The sequence below is a fragment of the Scardinius erythrophthalmus genome (assembly GCF_964197995.2).
Source record: "Scardinius erythrophthalmus genome assembly, contig: HAP1_SCAFFOLD_648, whole genome shotgun sequence".
Lineage (NCBI taxonomy): Eukaryota > Metazoa > Chordata > Actinopteri > Cypriniformes > Leuciscidae > Scardinius > Scardinius erythrophthalmus.
In genome coordinates this window covers 1-9737 of record NW_028295973.1, presented here as the reverse complement: position 1 = coordinate 9737, position 9737 = coordinate 1, and the positions used below count along the sequence as shown (strand labels likewise).

Here is a 9737-nt window from a genome sequence, read left to right as displayed (position 1 = left end):
TGACTTCAAATGTTCTATACACACAACAGAACAGAAAATATTACCATATGATATTTTGGTGGTACACAAGGACATTCCCGCCCATCCTAAAATGTTCCCGCCTATGACATAATTGTGATTTTTGGGGCCCGACTTGATTATGAGGACACTCTTTTTACAATACACTAAATATGTCATTTCAGTGGATTACAGGGACCAATGTGTTTTACTGGTACATGACCACACACACACACAAACCTGACAACACAGTGTATTACCAAGACTAAGGTGATTTAAGAGGACTGGATCTTAAACACAATACACAACTGCATAATCCAACATTATAAGGACGAGTGTGTTTAATGGTACATGCCCACACACACACACAAACCTGACAACACGGTGTATTACCAAGACTAAGGTGATTTAAGAGTACCGGATCTCAAATACAATACACAAAACAACTTGCAACATTACAGGGACAGAGGTGTTTTAGAAGTGCTTTAATTATGACTTCAATAATATCATCATAAACATTGAGTTTTTTCAGTTTTACCATGTAATACAATCATGACATACCATTTTAAGGGGAAAGTGACATCCACAAACTTAAAAACATGGTCAATAAAACTTGCACAACTGTGTGATCTTTCAGAAAGCATACAGTATCATTACTGTTTTGACATATTAAAATGACAAGCAGATGAACCATTCAAAACTTCGAAAAGATTGACAAAACAGCCCTTGGAAACAGGCACAATTTAAAGACGTCATTAAACAGGCTTTGAAATGTATAAAATGAACTCACTCAACATGCAATAAATGCTGCAACATGTAGAGAAACCGACTTACAAGGGACGGTTTACCTAAAGACAATTCTGTTATTTCCAGAAAATGTAAACAGAATTGTCAAGTTTCAAAGCAGAATTACAGAGATAACAGGAAAAGTATTCAACAAAGTTAGTTTGGGCTGTACATCAGCTCTAGAAGAGTATAGTGTCATTAGAATACAACTATCATTGTAAGTACAAAAGCTCTCATGTGTTTAGAGATTACTAAAGCATGTATTATTCTGTACAGAGAATGAGAGTGAGGCAGAAATTGAAAACCCACGGAAAGGATCCTCAGCGGTCTTACACTGCTGGCATTCAGTCAGTGTGGCCAGTTTTCCTTTGGTTATACACTCACCTAAAGGATTATTAGGAACACCTGTTCAATTTCTCATTAATGCAATTATCTAATCAACCAATCACATGGCAGCTGCTTCAATGCATTTAGGGGTGTGGTCCTGGTCAAGACAATCTCCTGAACTCCAAACTGAATGTCAGAATGGGAAAGAAAGGTGATTTAAGCAATTTTGAGCGTGGCATGGTTGTTGGTGCTAGACGGGCCGGTCTGAGTATTTCACAATCTGCTCAGTTACTGGGATTTTCACGCACAACCATTTCTAGGGTTTACAAAGAATGGTGTGAAAAGGGAAAAGCATCCAGTATGCAGCAGTCCCGTGGGCGAAAATGCCTTGTTGATGCTAGAGGTCAGAGGAGAATGGGCCGACTGATTCAAGCTGATAGAAGAGCAACTTTGACTGAAATAACCACTCGTTACAACCGAAGTATGCAGCAAAGCATTTGTGAAGCCAGAACACGCACAACCTTGAGGCGGATGGGCTACAACAGCAGAAGACCCCACCGGGTACCACTCATCTCCACTACAAATAGGAAAAAGAGGCTACAATTTGCACGAGCTCACCAAAATTGGACAGTTGAAGACTGGAAAAATGTTGCCTGGTCTGATGAGTCTTGATTTCTGTTGAGACATTCAGATGGTAGAGTCAGAATTTGGCGTAAACAGAATGAGAACATGGATCCATCATGCCTTGTTACCACTGTGCAGGCTGGTGGTGGTGGTGTGATGGTGTGGGGGATGTTTTCTTGGCACACTTTAGGCCCCTTAGTGCCAATTGGGCATCGTTTAAATGCCACGGCCTACCTGAGCATTGTTTCTGACCATGTCCATCCCTTTATGACCACCATGTACCCATCCTCTGATGGCTACTTCCAGCAGGATAATGCACCATGTCACAAAGCTCGAATCATTTTAAATTGGTTTCTTGAACATGACAATGAGTTCACTGTACTAAAATGGCCCCCACAGTCACCAGATCTCAACCCAATAGAGCATCTTTGGGATGTGGTGGAACGGGAGCTTCGTGCCCTGGATGTGCATCCCACAAATCTCCATCAACTGCAAGATGCTATCCTATCAATATGGGCCAACATTTCTAAAGAATGCTTTCAGCACCTTGTTGAATCAATGGCACGTAGAATTAAGGCAGTTCTGAAGGCGAAAGGGGGTCAAACACAGTATTAGTATGGTGTTCCTAATAATCCTTTAGGTGAGTGTATGTGCCTTAAAATGTTCAATTACAGTTGTAACTTCAGCATTTGACCAGCACACTTTTTGTCCTTTCCACAAGGTTTTCAATTCCTGCCTCATGTTCATTCTCTGTACAGAAGAATACATGCTTTAGTAAACTCTAACTATATGAGAGCTCATGTACTTACAATGGTAGTCATATTCAGATTTAAACCTCAGGTACCTTGAGGAACTTCAGTGGTTTCTCGATAGGCATCTTCTGAACACCTGTAGGAAATCAGTTATAGACAGATCAGAAACTCAGATGTAACTCAAACCTGCATCTAGAACTTAAAACTGGTTATACATCTGATCTCTAAAAATTACATTTCAAATGACATTCAAAACATTATTCTGGAGATGGAATGTTGTGTTAAACATCTCCTTTTCAAAGTTTTTGACCAACATGAACATGATAAACTTATTGGTTTGGTACTGATTCCATTCATTTTGTTCTAGAAAAATTGTTATTTATAATAATATCTGATTATTGATAACTGATTTTTACAATTAATGGCAAAAGGAATGTTTAGAAATGTAATTTGATATTATCTACTGGCACACTATAGTATGATATATATATACATACACTATGAACAATTCTAAACGCTTTTGTTTTTGCCCCCATTTTTCATGAGCTGAACTAAAAGTTCTAAGACTTTTTCTATGTACACAAAAGGCCTATTTCTCTCAAATATTGTTCACAAATCTGTCTAAATCTGTGTTAGTGAGCACTTCTCCTTTGCCGAGATAATCCATCCACCTCACAGGTGTGGCATATCAAGATACTGATTAGACAGCATGATGATTGCACAGGTGTGCCTTAGGCTGGCCACAATAAAAGGCCACTCTAAAATGTGCAGTTTTGTGTGGTCTCAGGGGGTCTGGAAACAAGTCATTATCTGGTGTGACCATCATTTGCCTCACGCAGTGCAACACATCTCCTTCGCATAGAGTTGATCAGGTTGTTGATTGTGGCCTGTGGAATGTTGGTCCACTCCTCTTCAATGGCTGTGTTGGATATTGGCAGGACCTGGAACACGCTGTCGTATACGCCGATTCAGAGCATCCCAAACATGCTCAATGGGTGACATGTCCGTTAGTATGCTGGCCCTGCAAGAACTGGGATGTTTTCAGCTTCCAGGAATTGTGTACAGATCTTTGCAGAATAGGGCCGTGCATTATCATGCTGCAACATGAGGTGATGGTTGTGGATGAATGGCACAACAATGGGCCTTAGGATCTCATCACGGTATCTCTGTGCATTCAAAGTGCCATCAATAAAATGCACCTGTGTTGGTTGTCTATAACATACGCCTGCACATACCATAACCCCACCATGGGCCACTCGATTCCCAACGTTGACATCAGCAAACCGCTCACCCACATGACGCCATACACGCTGTCTACCATCTGCCCTGTACAGTGAAAACCGGTATTCATCCGTGAAGAGAACACCTCTCCAAAGTGCCAGACGCCATCGAATGTGAGCATTTGCCCACGCAGGTCGTTTACAACGACCAACTGCAGGTCGAGACCCCGATGAGGACGATGAGCATGCAGATGAGCTTCCCTGAGACGGTTTTTGACAGTTTGTGCAGAAATTCTTTGGTTATGCAAACCGATTGTTGCAGCAGCTGTCCGGGTGGCTGGCCTCAACGGTGTTGGAGGTGAAGATGCTGGATATGGAAGTCCTGGGCTGGTGTGGTTACACACGGTCTGCGGTTGTGAGGCCGGTTGGATGTACTGCCAAATTCTCTGAAAAGCCTTTGGAGACGGCTATGGTAGAGAAATGAACATTCAATTCACGGGCAACAGCAGGTGGACATTCCTGCTGTCAGCATGCCAATTGCACGCTCCCTCAAAACTTGCAACATCTGTGGCATTGTGCTGTGTGATAAAACTGCACATTTTAGAGTGGCCTTTTATTGTGGACAGCCTAAGGCACACCTGTGCAATAATCATGCTGTCTAATCAGTATCTTGATATGCCACACCTGTGAGATGGATGGATTAACTCGGCAAAGGAGAAGTGCTCACTAACACAGATTTAGACAGATTTGTGAACAATATTTGAGAGAAACAGGCCTTTTGGGTACATAGAAAAAGTCTTAGAACTTAGATCTATAATTTTGTTCAGTGAATATAACTGGCTTAAAACCATTTTTCTTTGGTGAAAATACTAACGTAAAATTGCACTACAATATATATTGGTTTAAAATAATAATAAACATGTTCATAAACACAAACTTGTTATGCTGGGTACACACCAAAAGATAATCAGGCTGATTTTGGGCTGATTTCCCCCTTCTGAAAATCCTAGCTGTGTCCCGATTATCTTGATGGTTATAGATTATCTTATCAGATTTTCCCTTGGTGTGAGGTGTGTTAAGAGTGTCCGAACCTGATCGGAAGAACGTCAGAGCCGACCTGATCGCGAATCGCAAATATTCAACATGTGGAATATTTACGATCAGAAATCCTGAAATGTGGGGGGAAGCCCGAGGACAAACACGCGCATGCTCTGGAGATTATCACGTGAAAGGAAACCATATCCAATCAGAAAGCGAGATGAAGGAAGACGGAAGCATAAGAAACGCAGTCATGGCGCAGCACAAACTGAAATTGATGTGGACAGCAGAGATGGAGGATCAGCTTGTTGATTTGTGGCGCAAATGTTTACACAACGTGTTGTGTAAAACATTTCCAAACACTATCATCGCAATTGCTTCCTGCATATCGTCCGCCATGCTTATTCTGAGGTCTCTAGAGTGTTAACAGTCGAGACTCTGGTTGCATGGTCTTTAGGGTTGGGTATCTAGAACCGGTTCCAAAATGCCAAAAACCGGGGATTCGATAAGTCGCGCACACTTCGATTCCGCTTATCGATTCCTTACTTTGGTGATGCTCACATGCGCGAGGTGAATGGCAGTGAGCATTTGTTTACAGTTGTATTGATCTGCCAGGACCTGCCTGCCGCACATGCGCTGTACGTTATATTTACGATGGCGGAGCGCAGCAGACTTTCGAAAGTTTGGTTAAGCTTTTCAAAAAAAGATGAAAATACAGCGAATTGTATCACATGCAAGAAAGACAAACTAGAGCCGCATAATTCTGGATAAAATGAGAACCAGTTTTGTTTAAAATAGAGATCATGAATAAATACATCAGACAATTAATACGAGTCGAGTCTATAATTCCTTAAAGTGTTATATATATATATATATATATATATATATATACAGTATATTGTAAATTAAGATGCATTGTCACAGTTTTACTGGTAATAGCCTAAATGTAACAACAATAAAAGGTAGAAAAAAGTATTTGCTCTCTTTTTTCTCTCCAATAAATATTGGAATCGAAACCAAGAATCGTTAAGAACCGGATTCGATAAGCAGAATCGGAATCGTTAAAATTTAAACGATACCCAACCCTAACGGTCTTTTCACATCATGGCACACCACACACTATATGAGCAAAACGGTTAAATCTAGGATTTTTTGTCCTCATGTTTGTGGTCCATCACATTTTGAAAATCTTATAAGATGTAAAATCTTTTGGTGTGTTCCCATCATTAGTTGACACATACCAACATTACTGGAGACGCCTGCAGCTCCAGCAGGAACATCACCTTCAGAACCGCTTTCATCAGGATCACTGGCATCAGAGTCCGTCATACTGATCTCATCTTAAAGAAAAAGAGACATTTAAAACAAGAACATCTTCAGTTTAACCTGTATTGAGAAGTCATTTATGAAACATGACAAATGGCACCGTTTAATAATAATAATCATATTAATAACAACTATAATACTTCACTAAGATCACTATTATTAGAATTATCGCCTAGACAGTGATATACTAATACTGTCAATGAAAAATTAATATTTTATAATGAGTATATTATTTTACAATAAGAGGTTATAATACTTTCTTAATTTCTTCACTTAAGCTGTTATACTGGCAGAAACCTGCAGTTTAAGTGAAAACAGGTTTATAAACGCATCTTATTGAAAAATTGTATTACTACAAAAAATGTGGATATAATGCGAATGTGAAAATAGAGAGTAACTGGTGCTGGTTGCGTTCCCAAATGCATGTTAAACTTATGGCACATGCAGAGATGGAGTTCACTGCATTCATTCCCTGTGAAACGAGGCATGGAAAAAGCCAGATCATGAGCTGATCGAGCGAGCAAAGTGTGCTCTTCAGTTTGAAACACGCAGCACAACAGACTACAGACTTACTTTCTTATCGTCTTTTGCGATTTGATAAGGGCATTGAGCCATATTGTGCTTTTGATTTTAGTATGTTTGAGAGATGCTTTACCAAAGCAATTGCGCAAAACACAAAGACAATTTATGTTATTATGAGGCGTAAAAATATTTTCGGTTCTTTTGGTTCAAACTGTGGAGGGACAGATTAGACTGTGGTCGGTCACTAGAGTAAAGGTAATTAATGGTAACACTATGAATTTTACTCCTCCCAAAAATGCCAAATAATAAACAGGTGACAGCGTATTTTAGGCTATATGACACGTTATAGTGAGATATGACAGCGCTTCTGCAACACGCATCACTGCAGATGAGTAGCTGAGGATCTCTTCAGCATGCTGATGCACAAAATACAAACTAAAAATAAATTAAAGTCGCAGATGCTCAACACACAGTCATCTTCATTAAAAGTAGTGAGAATAAATGATTTTACCAGTGCTGATGCTACTCTCTCTCCTATTGATCTTAAAATTAGCTGATGATACAAAAAATGCTGCTCATAGCGGTAGCTTTCGATGACGTGAACACCGTTAAATCTGATATAGCGCGGGAATTGAAGATCGGATTTATGTCCGTTTTGTGAAGACACATTTATGTGGCCAAGTGTAAATGGAATTGTTTTGACAATGAAATGACCAGGTGTAAAACAGCCCCAAAGATGATGTGAAAGTTCTTTCTAGACTAGCATTTCCTAAAATGATGCAATGCTCTTTTTATTACCATCTCAACACAGTCTTGATCCTCCAATGATGATTGTTCCTTCTCAGGGCTCACCTGAAAGCAAGGCAAAGAAAGAAAAAATAAACATCTATTAGAGACAAAGGATTCAGAGATTCTCCAAATGAAGCAGCACAGATACTTGACTCCATTAACACTGACTGATCACTGTCATAAAACATAAAATTAAAACATTACATTATCAATGATATACTTGAGCAAAAGAAGGCTGATGACGCCAAACTAATTCAGGTATGATGGGACATTTCAAACCACTCAGTATTAATACTGATCAAATTAATGAGATGAATAGTGACTTAAGATTTAAAACACTGTGACATAAGTTGTAATCAAGTATAAAGTTAAAACCCTATAAATATATGGTCATAACCAATCAGGGATGCATGAAAATAAATGCTCATTGATGTTATCGTTGTCAATCCGATAAGAAAATTAGGCCGCTATATTAACACTAATAAATAATGGATTTCTTCCTTCAGCTTCAGATGTGCGCTGTTCACCGTGATGGTTTTGAAATGTTTGAATCACAAATCTGTGAAATCAGCGCATTGTTACAGGGAGAGTTCGCTTGTGGAATTGTAAGTTGTAATATTTTTTATTTTTGTTATATATCTGATTTATCTCATATAGGATGCATTTGGCTGAGTTAATGAGTGCTACAGTAAACACTTCACTGTAGGCCACACCGGTGGTCAGCAAAACATTAATTATGATTGGGACTGTCATATATACATAACACTATAATGAGCAAACTATTGCATTAAAAACGTCGTGAATTCTTTGGGTTTAGTTGCTGTGTTTCAGCGTGTTGTCCTGGGAGGAGCGCATCCACAACAGGAGTTTCACTATGTAATAGTTGATTACTATTAATAATAGCTCAAGTTAATCTGTGCATGATTTTGTGCAAGTATAAGTTGTAATATTGTGTTTATTTTGTATAAATATCTAATTTATCATATATAGGTTGTGTTCCGTTGAGCTAAAACCATCTAACAAAGCCTCAGGTTTAGGGGTGTTCCTTCAGCTCTTTAGGCCATTTCATTTTAAGTTTAATGTTGTCTAATAACATTTTAATTTCATTTGATTTATTATTATTATTATTATTATTATTAAGGCAATAGATGTTTTGGTAAAACTTCACAATGCATATGTTATTGCATTAACTAACATGAACTAACAGAGAAAAACTTTTGTTAATGTGAGTTAATAAAATATGTGAGTTCATGTTAGTTCACAGTGCATTAAATTAACAGATACAACACTGGATCCTAAAATGTCTTGGAAAATGTTGAGATTAACGTTAAGTAAGATAAACATTAAGTAAATCATGTAGAAGTATTGTTCATTCATTGTTAGTTCATGTTAACTAATACTAACAAGATGAAACCTTTTTATAAAGTATTGCCATTTTTTTATAAAGAAAGTTGGAAATATGAATGTAAAATTTATTTTAGAAGCTAAGAAACCTTACACTGGTTCAAACTAGGCCACTACTGTATATGTTTGATTTATGTTGAAGTGTTTGGGACATTGGCTTTAAAGTCGGCATGAAATGGAAGTTGAGATTGTCATTTTTTCCTTGTTGTGATGTATATCCGAGTGAAACTGCTTCTGAAATTAGAAAAAAATGTAGGGCGGGGCTTGATTTCGTCCTTCGGGAATTGATTGGATCGTTGGAGGTTGGGCGTTGCAAACAAAATGGAGGCAGATTTGAATGCCAGTTTACATTCAGTTGTGGAGGATTTCTCTCCACCGGACTCCCCCACCGTTACCCTCACATGAAGGATTTTTTTATTGAGGAGCCCAGCGACGAGAACAAGGACAAGCAGCTAAATTTTCAGGCAGGAATCAGACCATATTTATATGAGCCTCCCGCGAAACGAGACAAACACCGATAGCCGCACCCTCATGGGCTCTGGCCGCACCCTTTCGCCATGGCACATGACCAAAAGAGAAGAGAGGTCGTTTTCGAGGGGGGAGGGAAGGGTAATGTATTTGATTAAAGATTATAAGGGTACATGAATTTTGAAAAAATAATGAAGTGCACAGATAAATCATTTATAATAAACACTACAATATTACATATAAAAAGAAGATTTGTCAAATTTGATTTCATGCCGACTTTAAATGATGTGCGTTTCGTTTTTGTAATCAGGCTTTCAAAGTATATCAAATTTTGGATTTAGATTCATCGGCTAATATATCAGATATCGGCTTTCGAATATAAAGAATGATCAGTTATCGGCCCAAATGTTCATATCGCTGTATCCCTAATTTGATTTCGAAAACAAAAAACAAAACAATACCTTCTGTACATCTCTGGCCTCTG

The 9737-nt window shown here is 38.6% G+C and overlaps 1 long non-coding RNA gene across 1 annotated transcript; it reads right to left on the bottom strand.

Annotated features, from left to right (window-relative positions):
- Positions 1-9732, bottom strand: LOC308686683. The gene is made up of 4 exons (XR_014029618.1): positions 9715-9732; positions 7391-7444; positions 5986-6084; positions 1-2622 (listed from the first exon to the last, which is right to left on the bottom strand). It is a non-coding gene; the product is annotated as an uncharacterized lncRNA (long non-coding RNA).
- Between the last annotated feature and the right edge of the window lie 5 nt (positions 9733-9737).